This window comes from Herpailurus yagouaroundi, unplaced genomic scaffold (assembly GCF_014898765.1).
Source record: "Herpailurus yagouaroundi ecotype Mexico unplaced genomic scaffold, PumYag 77, whole genome shotgun sequence".
Classification (NCBI taxonomy): Eukaryota; Metazoa; Chordata; class Mammalia; order Carnivora; family Felidae; genus Herpailurus; species Herpailurus yagouaroundi.
The window spans coordinates 54,495,992-54,508,400 of record NW_024412388.1 but is presented as its reverse complement, the minus strand read 5'-3'; the positions used below and the strand labels follow the sequence as shown (position 1 = coordinate 54,508,400).

The 12,409-nt window shown below is 38.8% G+C and overlaps 1 long non-coding RNA gene across 1 annotated transcript; it reads right to left on the bottom strand.

Annotated features, from left to right (window-relative positions):
* Positions 1 to 2,379: 2,379 nt before the first annotated feature.
* Positions 2,380 to 12,075, bottom strand: LOC121027262 (uncharacterized). Its single transcript, XR_005788623.1, has 3 exons — positions 9,578 to 12,075; positions 3,830 to 4,026; positions 2,380 to 3,001 (listed from the first exon to the last, which is right to left on the bottom strand). It is a non-coding gene; the product is annotated as an uncharacterized LOC121027262 (long non-coding RNA).
* Positions 12,076 to 12,409: the final 334 nt, after the last annotated feature.

Genomic DNA, 12,409 nt, shown 5'->3' with positions numbered 1-12,409 from the left:
TTTGCTTTTTTTTTTCCACTTCTTGCTTTTGTTCATGCTGTTCCATCCTAAATGTTCTTACTCCATTCCGCAACACCCCTCTTTCAACCATCACCCATTACCATCATCCATCTGCTGGGCGAAATCTTAGCCAATATTCCAAGATCCAACTAAATTGACACATCCCTATAAGCTCTCCAATTGGAGCTATGGTAGCTATGGTCCATGATCACTTAGAAATTTATTTTGTGTCCATTTTATCATCACCCAGTTAGTTGTGTATATACCTACATAAATGCCTTTGAGGGCAAATGATGTATTATTATTAATGTTTGGTTTTCTATCCCCTAAAAGTTTATCACAGTATCTTGGATTTCTTAATGAATATGCATTGGACTAAAACAGAAGAGGCTTGGGGCTCCACAGTGGCTCAGTTGGTTACATGTCCAGCTCTCAATTTTGGCTCAGGTCATGATCTCATGGTTGTGAGATGGAGCCCCACAGTGGGCTCTGGGCCGACCAGTGGAGACTGCATAAGAATCCTCTCCCTCTGCCCCTCTCCAGCTCATGGGTGCATGTGCACTCTGTCAAAATAAATAAATAAACTTAAAAACTAAAATGAAATAAATAAAATAAAATAAAATAAAATAAAATAAAATAAAATAAAATAGACAAATTGTATATTTTCAATTTGTTTCATTAAAAAGAACAAAAGCAAAAAATGTTTTATGGATAATTACTGTACAATGAGTATTTACCTATAGTACTATTTAAAATTTGCATACCAGAAAGAAATTTTATTCTAAATTTCTGTAGAATATATATCATAGAAATTATATATGTAATATAATTTCAGTGAATTTTAAAATATATATTCACACGAAAAATGAGGAGAAATATGACAAAATGTTACCAGGAGGTATCTTTCGATTGAGAAATTGATGAGTTTGTTTAGTCATTAATTTTTACCTTTCCAAGTGATCCAGAATAATCATGTTACTTTATAGTCCCCCCCCCAAAAGAAAGCTACTTGAAAATATCTGTGTGAGATTACATGTTCTTTGGAAATGACTCCCAAGATCTAGATCCTTTCAAATACACCTTAAAGCCCAGGGCAGCCCAGTTACTGTTGGCTGTTGCTCACTGGGCAGTCGCCCCAGTTTGTAACTCATTTAGGCTCCTAATCTGTTGGAACACTTTTTCTTGTCCTTGGATGCTACTGGCTCCAATGTGGAGGAAATGTTATTATCCTGAATGCCTTAAAAGCTACATAACAGCAAGGAAATTCATAGTAGCTATTTCAGCTGTGATCAAAAAACTGTTTAGAGTTGAAAGGCAAGTTAATTGGATTGTTTGCTTACAATTTAGTACCAAGGATACAAATTACTTAACTCCAAGGTTAAAATTAGTACCAGAGGTTGGACTAAAATAGGACTTTTCTTCAAGGAATTTATTTTTTTGCATTGTCAGTATTTTTGTCAGGATACACAGTGTTATATTCATATATTTATCATCTATTTACCTCCTTATCAGAAATGGTACCAGGGTGTAAAAGAGATTACAAAATTCTCCAGACTTTATACTTAAGCCAAAGTAATTATTATTTCCTTGCATTTGAAAGAATATAATAAGAACTCAAGTTAAGAAAATAAAGGTTGTGGCGCACCTGGCTAGCTCAGTCAGTGAAGCATCTGACTCTTGATCTCAGCTCAGGTCTTGACCTTAGGTTTGTGAATTCAAGCCCCATGTTGGGCTCTGCACTGGGTGTGGAGCCTATTTAGAAAAAAGAAGAAGAAGGACAAGGAGAAGAAGACATGCAGAGAAATTACTCCTAGACTATTGCCTGAAAAGGCTGCTATGAATAAACAGTTGGCTAGAATCATTTCAGAATTATGCAGTGAAATGAAGTTTTCATAGAAATGCATTTCAGATTTAAGTCCCTACGGACCTTAAAGAAAAGTGGCCAGTATTTCTGATAATCCTGATGATTGGTACACACATACTATAAACTAATTTTCACATAGCACAAAGCACTTTGTTGTCTGCAGGCATATAATGAGATTTGAGCGCAAAAACCACCAGGCCCATTCATGGCCTATAAGCCAAATCTCATCGTTGAACTGCTACAGAGTTTACACACGTTTACAATGAAAAGGCTAAGTGTTTTTGTTGTCACTGTTGTTTTGTTGTATTCTGTTTCAGAGCCCAGTTTCTAGTTCTGAACCAATGGGTCATAAAAGACACAGTATCTTATTAATTATTTTACTTACCTTCATCATATTGATGTGATATTAAGAAACCTTAATTTTTTTCTTTTTTAAATTTTAGAGAAGTGGGGGGAGCAGGGCAGAGAGAGGAAGAGTGAGAATCACAAGCAGGCTCCAAGCTCAGTGCAGAGCCCAATGCAGGACTCAATCCCATGGCCGAGGATCATGACCTGAGCCAAAATCAAGAGTCGGACACTCAACTGACTAAGCCACCCAGGCATCCCCAGGAAGCCTTTATTAGTGTGGTCCTACTAGATACCTACCCAGTACAGACTGTGGGGGAGACTTACTATTTTCCCAGCCAGCTCCCCCTTTTCTCTTCTTCTGGTCACAGTATTTCCTTTGGTGGCAAACTGCTGCCCCTCGGATTCCAAGCGCATGGATCTGCTACAGCATCCTGGCTTCAGAGGCCACCTTGCACATGGCTTTGTGCTATGTGAAAATTCATTTATAGTATGTGTGTGCCAATCACCGAGGCTATCAGAAATACTGGCCACTTTCCATTAAGGTCCATAGGGACTTAAATCCAAGGAGGATTTGTCATAGTATATCACAGTTCTATGGGGTGGGAACACCAATAGAAGGGTAGTGAACATTGATCTCTGAAGCTTTTCAAACAGAAGCTGGGTCGGGAGGATCAAGGGGTGGGCGTCAAAGGGTTCAGCAGCATTTTCCCCTCCTATGGTGGTGAATAAGTGTGGCTGTGAGCGGCAGCTTCCAGCAGCCAGGTTCTCTGCCACATGGAAGATCTCAGCCTGGGGGAGAAGACATAATTTGAAAATCAGGCCACGCAAGCAGGTGTTCAGCAAGTGTGACAATTTTTGTATGCAACTGAACTCCATTTCTCCAGTGATATCCTGTTGTACCAATGGATAGAAACCAAACCTCAATGAGTTCAGGTTCCTCTTTTTTCCCTTAACTTCTCTTCTAACTTCTAAGCAGGAGACAGTAAGAGAAACATCAGCTGGGCCCAATACAAGCAAAAGCTCTGATCCTTGGTCAGGTATTGAATTTCACACGGGACTCCTCATCCTGTCTGTTTTTCAGATGTTGATCTACATGGGTCCATGCCAAAGGTCACTTCAGGATCAATGACTCTCCCTGCTTTCCCCTAGTGCCTTTCTGAAGTGAATCGAGAAATATTCTCCAACCACTACCTGGGCTATGGCCACCTTGGCAAGGCTTTCTAACCCACAAGCACACCCATGCTATTCTCAGGAATGATGCTACTGTCCCTACACCTCAGTGAGTCAAGTCGGAACTCTGCAAGGCTACTTCAGATTTGACTGCCTTCATTGCACAGACATGCTGCCCCATGCTATCCCCAGTTGCCAAGCCATTAGGGTCTTCTCTCCATCCCTACTTCTATTTAGGATAAAGGGCAACCACTCTTTCTACTCTGGATCCTCTCCACTCTTAGGTTTCCCCCACACATTGAGAGTGTCTGTTGCTCCCCCCTCGAGCTCAGCCCTCAGATATAAACTTCATAGGATACTTCAAAAATTTGTTTCAACTATAGATTGGCTGTAACTGATATTATAAAACACATTCAGTTTAAGACACCAAACAACATAGACACTCACAGGGTGTTGATTAGTGAAGGATTCATTAACAGTATGCAGGGCCTCTTTCTCAACGGTGTACCAACTGAGCTCTCTTTGTTTCACCCTTGGCTTTCTTCTTTTCCCCTAATTTAGGATACTTCTCTTAGTCTTCAGAGTCTGAATTCACTCCCAGTCTATGTTTCTGAGACTCAAGACACAGTCTATTATCACATCTCCTGTGGCAATGGACACCAAAAAATGCCCACGATGAAAGAGTGTTATAGGGAAAATAAACGAAGAGTACTGGGGAAAAACATAGCAAGTAATATATCAAAACATTCCTCCACAGAGAGCATGATGTCCAGGAAGAAGAGGGGCAGGGGTCACATGAGGGAAAAGTGAATCCTGATGGTACCCACCTCTTGGACCACGGCTCTGAGTCCCTCCCAGAGAGCCTTCTCCTGCCTTCATGAAGCTTAGTTGATCAACTCTGCCTCAAGATCTTTCCTTAATTCCCTCCTTTTGCTTAAGCTAATTCAAGTTATGCATGGCTGACTCAATATAATAGCTTAGCCAAGAATGGGCATTTTTATTTCATGGAATCAGGAAGAGTTGAGCAACTAAACAACCAGAAGAGCAGACACGTAGCTGGTCTTCATGAATTCTAACACTACCATTAGCCTTCTCCATCTCTTCTCTCTGCTGCTCAGTATGAGTGGGTTTCATTCCTTTTTACTATGTCTCTCCCCGAGGTGGGAAACATGGCTACTGATCGTTCCCCAGTTTTTCATCAGTGGGTTCTACTATCAGATAAAAGAAGAAATAAGTCAGTGTTTAAAGTCTCTATTAATTCGTTTCAGTAGTAGAAATGTAAAGAGAAAGAAAATTATTGGGTTCGCCAATTCTTCTTCCATGAAATATGGACAGTAGCTTCTGTTTGGATTATAACTGCATAAAAAAAATTCTCTCTATGACTAAGCTATCTGGCCCTTTTAAATTCCTTCTTAAAAGTGCATAAAGGAAAGAATGAATTTCAAAAGACTACTTTGTGTCTTTTTCTCAAGCTAAACACAGAGAAAAGAAGTAATGAGAACATAAACAAAAAATACATTTTTAAACAGACGAAAGCTAAAAAAGTCATGTGTTAATGTCTCTGCAGTCAAAATTAAATGTGATATGACACAACAAAAGAGGATATTACATTCCCAACAAAGAAGAATTTTAAAGTCAAGGAGACTGAACTACGATAAATAACGCCCTATGTTCTTCTACCCTGCCCAAACGTTGGGTACTTTGGAAATTTTGTTTCGATTACAAATTGGCTGTACTTGACATTATGAAACACATTGAATTTAAAACACCAACAAATACAAACATCCAAAGCCCGTTGCTTAGTGATGGAGTCATCTATAAATGAGCTTCTGCAATTATTTATAATAAAAAGGACTTGGATTAGTGCAAATACAAACGTTTCTGGATCTGTGAACATAAAAGTTCTTAGTCACTCAAACTTCATGGAAAAGTCCTGTAAACGTCTTGTTTAAACTTCCAGGTGCGCTCTTACCCTCTCCTCTCTTGCTTCCCCCGATGGAGGGACAGTGAAATGCAATACCGAAACATGCAGAAAACAACCATTTTGGCTTTTAAACCTCCTTCTATTTTCCCCTGATACTATTTCCCTCTTTACCAGGATTGAGACCCTGTTATGGAAACAACTAAACTTGAGTGCCTGCCTTGACATCGTTCACATTGGCCACTTGCCCCAGATTTGTAAGATTCTTGTGGTAAGATGAAATACAGCTGAATTCCCTTCATGTTTCAAAGTCAAACACTCATTTAGATCAATGGTTCCCAGGCTCTGGATTTCAAAAATGAAATTTCACAAATGAAATTTCAAAAATGTGTGGTGAACCAGCACAGGCTTGCCAACTTTTTCTTTTGCCAAGAAAGGATTTAGGGAAAATAATGCTCTCTACTATCAGTATCATTTTACAAAATAAAGAGCATTTTTAAGGCCAAAGAAGTAAGCAGTATATTATGTCAAGTTAAAAAAGTGGGGGGAGGCGGTCATCATTCCCAAGAAGAAAGAGTAGACAACAATACACTGATTGTATCACTCAGAATTCTGACAAGAAGCACATGGCACCCTTAGAGGGGTTAAATGAAAATTACTTCAGTCAAGTGACTATTTACAGAGGTGTGGGCAAAATTTTAAAAATTCCAACAGGGGATATGAGTTACCCAGAAATAGCCACAGCAGGAAGCCATTATTTCTCTGGGGCCTGAAGGGGTGGGGAAAGGGAAGAGTGTTTCTGGAGCCAAGTGAGAGCGGGAGACAACAGGAGCTGGATCTGGGACAAAGGCAGCCATGGCCTGCCATGATGAAGAATGGAGAGAGTGAAGCTAAAAAGACCACATCTATCTCCTCCATCCTGCCTGAACTCAACTGGAAATCAAGGGCAAGGGGCCCTGGGTGTTGCAGTCCACAGACAGCCTCTAGGGGCATGGAACAGATCAAAAAGGGTGAAATATGGATGGGGCTGTGGGTCCACTAGAGCATATTGACATTCTCTGGTGGAGGGGCCAGGGACCAGGCAGAGCAAAGTGTGTACATGTGAATGTCATTTTTCACTTCAATTGCAGGAAAATTACAAGAGAAATTTTATTTTGAGATATAATATTACTTGTAATTATATGCTTGATACACTGGTCATTTAGTGGCTCAGTATCTAATAGTGTAACGTCAAGTGGTGTTCAAATGGGCAACTTGTTCTAGTACTTTATTTTTATCACACTCATTAAAAATTCAACTTCACAAAGCTATAAAATAGAAGCAACACTTGACATTTTTATTTAGTTCAGAACATTTTGAGTGAATTAATGCCAAAATATAATAGCCTCCGGCCTCAGAGACTTCTCCTACCAGAGAGTTTCCCAAACTTTTGCCGCACGTTGATATCATCTGGGATCTTAAAAAAAAAAAAAAAAAATACTGATGCCTGGCTTACACCCCAGAAATACTGATTTAATTGGTAGAGGTAAAACTTTGCAAAGGATATTTTTTAAAAGTTTTTATTTTAGGAATTTTAGATTTAAAGAAAAGCTGTAAAGATAGAGTTCCCAGGGCATCTTTCTCTCCTTCTCTCAAAAATAAACATTAAAAATTTTTTAAAAATAAAAAGATAGTAGAGTTTCCATATATGTCATACTTGATCTCCCCTATAATTAACATCTCACTTTAGTATGGTGTATTGATCACAGTCAACGACTCAATCTTGAAACACTGATACATAATTTTAAACTAACATCTATACTTTATTCAGATTTCCATTAGTCACCTTATGCTCTTTTTCTGTTCCTGGATCCCACCCAGGATAGCACAATACATTTTAGCATGTCTCCTTGGGCTCTTGGCTGGGATCATTTCCCAGAATTTTCCTGTTTTGGATGGCCTTATAGTACTGAAGAGTACTGGTCAGGTATATTGTATGACATCTCTCAGTTTGGGTCTGTCTAATGTTTTTCTGATGATGAGACTATGCTTCTATGTTATATAGGGAGGAAGACCACAGAGGGAAAGTGTTACTCTCATCACATCATGTCAAGAGTACATACTATCAATATGATTTATCACTGTTAATGTTGACCTTGATCACCTGAGAGACACAGTGTTTATTTACCAGGCTTCTCTGCTGTAAAAGTCCTTGTTTGTTTTCCTTTCCACCCTGTATTCTGGGAGAAAATCACATGCACAGCCCACACTTCAGAAGTGGGAAGTAGGCTCCTCCTCCTTGAAAAAAAAATTTTAATGTTTATTTATTTTTGAGAGACAGAGAATGAGCAGGGGAGGAGCAAAGAGGGAGGGAGACACAGAATCCGAAGCAGGCTCAAGGCTCTGAGCTGTTAGCACAGAGCCCAACACAGGGCTCATACTCATGAACCACAAGATCATGACCTGAACCGCTTAACCGACTGAGTCACCCAGGCACCCCAGGCTCCTCCTCCTTGAGGACAAAGGATTTACATAAATTATTTGGAGTTCTGCATGGGAAATTGATCTATTTCTGCCACGATTATTTATTGATTTAAGCATTTATTTGTATCAATATAGATTCATAGATACTTATTTATATTCTGGATTAGAATCCAGTGCCATTTTATTTATTTTGTTTGTTCACATTGCTCCATTTTTGGTCATTAGGAACTCCTTTCACTGGCTCTTGTTTCCCTTTGGTACACCCCATCACTGGGAACTGTTGTGTGTGTGGTTGTTTTCCTTTGTTTGGTTTTCTTTCTTTTTTTTTTTTTGGAACTTCCATACTTTCTGGCACCATAAGATGCTCCAGGCTCATCTTGTGTATTTCCTCTATAGTCAGCCATTTATCCAAGGATTCCTGGTTCCTTTCATTGTACAATACTTTAGATATAAACATATGGGTATGTATGTGTCCTTGTTTCTAAGCCCTTTCATCTGACAGACCAAAAAGATATGTGTGCATATAGCTAATCCCCATATAGATACATATCTATAAATATTTCTCTATATAAACACCTATACCATAGAATTCATACTAATATCTCTAACTCTTATCAAGAACCAAGAGGATCATTCCTGCCTCTCCTCTTGCCTACCTGTAGGCTCCTAATATCCATTTACTTAATTGTTTAATTCTGGTATACGTGTATATTGGTTTCAGAACTGCTAGTCCATTCCCCCATGGGAAACTTCACCAACCAGACTAGAGTGCTTATGTACAATTCCTTGTTCCTCTGGGCTTCTAGTTGCTGCCACTCATTTCCAAGGCTATTTAGGTCAATGTACTTGTCCTCTAATCCTGGCAGTGAGGTTTTGTTCATACATTTGTAACATATTTAGATTGTTTTGTCATATTCTATATTCCATCCTGGGATCCCTTGACCTCCCAAATGATTTTTTTTTTAATTTACATACATTAAGGTTCACTCTTTGTGTTGCAGACATCTATGGGTTTTGACAAATGCATAGTATCAGGTACCCAACATTACGGTATCACACAGAAAGTTATCACCACCATTATGCTCATGGATACTTCACCTATTCAACCTTCCCCCTCCCTAAACTTCAATAATGACTAATCCATTCATTGTCTTTATAGTTTTGCCTTTCAAGAATGTGCTATAAACTCATACAGTATATAGCCTTTTTAGACTGCCTACTTTCACATATGCGTTTATCACTCATCTGTATCTTGAATGGCTTGATAACTTATTCTTTTTTATTACTAAGTAGTATTTCACTATATGTATGTGCCACAATTTGTTTATCCATTCACCTACTAGAGGATATCTGGTTGTTTCCAGATTGTGTTGATTATGAGTAAAGCTGCTATAAATTTTACATGGAGGCTTTGTGTGGATATAAGTTTTCAAATCAACAGGGTAAACACTTAGGAATTTCTGGATCATATGATAGATTATATTTAGCTTTATAAGAAACTGCCAAACTTTCTTGCAAAGCAGATGTCTGACTTAGGGATTTTTAAGAGCTTCCCAGATGATTTCAATGTGCAATAAAGTTTAGGGGCTGATGCTCTATTCTGAAAGGTTTGAGAAAAGCGTCAGTTAGGGATAGGATGAGTGTCTACCCATGAGGGCTGCAAAAAGAGAGTTTCAGGGCATTCTCCTCCTCAAGGCTACTCATAACTCAAGATACTGATCATACAAAGAGCAGTCAGTAATTTTTGTGGTGGATAAATCACAGGTAAATCTGGTGATAAATCTTGGAACTATACCTTTCCACCTACTTACCTTTGTGAGAGGTCAGATAAATGTCCATACTGCTAAAGATGTCCTCTGAAATGCCACCTCAATAGAAGATGTAAACAAAAGAACCAAAACGGGTAAGAAGGATGGGTTAGTCAGATGCTTTGCATTCAAGTTAACAGAATCCCAAATCAGCATAAGGAGAAAAAGGGTATGGGGAGAAGGGGTGGTATCTATTCGCTTATGTAGTTGAAATGTGCAGAGGTAGTCGAATCTCAGCACGACACAAATGATACCAACAAATTGGTCTTTCTTCCATTCTTCTTTCTTCTTTTCCTCTTCTCTCCTTCTCTCCCTCCCCTCCTTATCAAACCCCGCCTTCATCTCTCTAATCTTTTCTGTATTAACATTCTGGGTGGTGTCTCTGAATGTGTACAAATTTCTTCTTATAAGGACACCAGTCAGATTAGATTATGGTCCACCCTAATGGTCTCATTTCAACTTAATCACCTCTTTGAAGGCCCTATCTCCAAACACAATCAAATTCTGAGGTATTGGAGGTTAAGACTTCAACATGCAAATGTTGGAGGAGAAAAAAATTCAGTAGTCCATAACAACTATGCTCCCAGTGGGGAATCATTTCTCGTTTTCTACGTGAAGGAAAAAAAGGTGAGGACCAGTGCATATCTATCTCATATAACTTTCACATTTTCAATGTTGACTTATTAAATTCTCTTCTTCTCTTTTTTAAAAAGAACACTCATTGAATTTTTTTAAAGAATCCATCGTAAATGTGCTTTGAAAGGAAAAGCTAAGGGAAAGTAGCTGTAGTCTAGGAAAATACATCAGAAGACTATATCTTGAGCATCCTACTTGGATTCTTGGGTTTTGAGAGTCACCATATTGGGTGCTAAAAACTTCTTTTAGTTTTTGTCATTATTTAAATTACTGCTGAGAGAAGCCTAGGAAATCACTCTGAAGAGCCCTAATACTTTAAAAAGAGGTAAAAGATGGGAACCCCATTGTTATCAGTAAAATTGTTTTTCCCAGAAAGCTATGTCTTAACACCTAATACTTGTACATGTGACCTTATTTGAAAATAGAGTATTTGCAGATATAATCAAATTAATATGTGGTCATTCTCAACTAGGATAGGCCTTAATCCAGTATGACTGGGGCCCTTATAAGAAGAGAAAGTAGAGACACAGGAAAAGAATGTTGCAGACAGAGAAGATGTGAAGATTCAGTCCGAGACTGGAGCTATGTTGGTATAAGCCAAGGAAAGCCTGGGGCTCCCAGAAGCTGGAAGAGTCAAGAAAGATCCTCCCCTAGAGACGTCAGATGGAACATGGACCTGCCAACATCTTGATTTTGACTTCTAGAAGCCAGAACTGGGAAATAATAAATGTAAGTTGTTTTAAGCCATCCAGTTTGTGGTACATTTTCACGGCAACTTCTAGGAAACTAATACACCCACCGAGAAGACTGAGAAGGGGAAGCCAGAGAGGAAGTAAGAAACCCAGCTTTTGGAAGTCAAAAGAAGAAAATGGATGGGGAGTTGTTTGTATTGTCAACTACTCTAGACAGGTTACATAATATCCAAATTGTAAGTATCTGTTGAGCTTAGCATTATGCAAGTGCATAGGCATTTACCATTAATATAAAGAATTGTTAAGCAGTTTCAGTAGAGAGATCACTTCTGGCTAAAGGACTAAGGAAAATTTCATGGATGGTATGGCATTGAAGCTGGAATTTAAAGCATAAATAGGATTCCAATATGTAAAAATGGAAAGTGTTGTAGTTAGAGGGGGAAAGTGAGTAAAATTATGGAGAGAAAAAAATTCAAGACATGAAGAGGAAATGGACAATAGTACACAAGGTCTTTATAAAGGAGATGTTATTTGGAGTCAGAGCACAGATGTCCTTAAATGCTATGCTAAGAAGTATGAACTCTACTCTGGAAATTGGGACATGGTACAATATTAAGTATAAGTTCAAGAAGATTGTATGGAAAATGGTATATAAATACTAATGAGTAAGCAAAATGGACAAATGAGAGGACTATAGACAAGGAAAACTGGAAGCTACTAGAATGCCCGGAAGAGACATTCCCAAGATCTGAACTAAAGTGACAATGAGAATGGAAATATAGTTCCTATTTTTGAAGCCCTATCATATACCAGGTGTCAGCTGGCTGCATTATATAGGTTAATTGCTACATCTGACAATTCCTCTCTCTGGTAGGACTTACTGTCCTGATTGTACATTTGTGGAAACTATGACTCAGAGACATTAGGTATCTTATCCGAAGTCACACAAAACTAATAAATACTGGGGCTAATATTTGTACCCAGAAATCTGGTTTATTTTTAGGACTCTTGCCTCATCAACTTACCTATCCTACAGTTCATGTTGCAAATTCTAGATACTATTTGGAAAGTATATTAAATGAAACTCTGCACACTTCAATTTGGCAACACCTCCTTCAAAAAGGAAAGAATAGGGGCGCCTGGGTGGCTCAGTCGGTTAAGCGGCCGACTTCGGCTCAGGTCACGATCTCACGGTCCGTTAGTTCGAGCCCCACGTCGGGCTCTGTGCTGACAGCTCAGAGCCTGGAGCCTGTTTCAGATTCTGTGTCTCCCTCTCTCTGACCCTCCCCCATTCATGCTTTGTCTCTCTCTGTCTCAAAAATAAATAAACGTTAAAAAAAAGGGAAGAATATTGTGAAAACACAGCCATTCTCTTTGGGAAACTCACTGTGTGGATTGTATATCGTTTGCCATCTATTTTCCCATATTTCCTAGCTCCTAAAACACACTGTTTCACTATCATAAGCATTTAATAACTTTCCTTTTCCCACCAGTACCTGGGACGCCA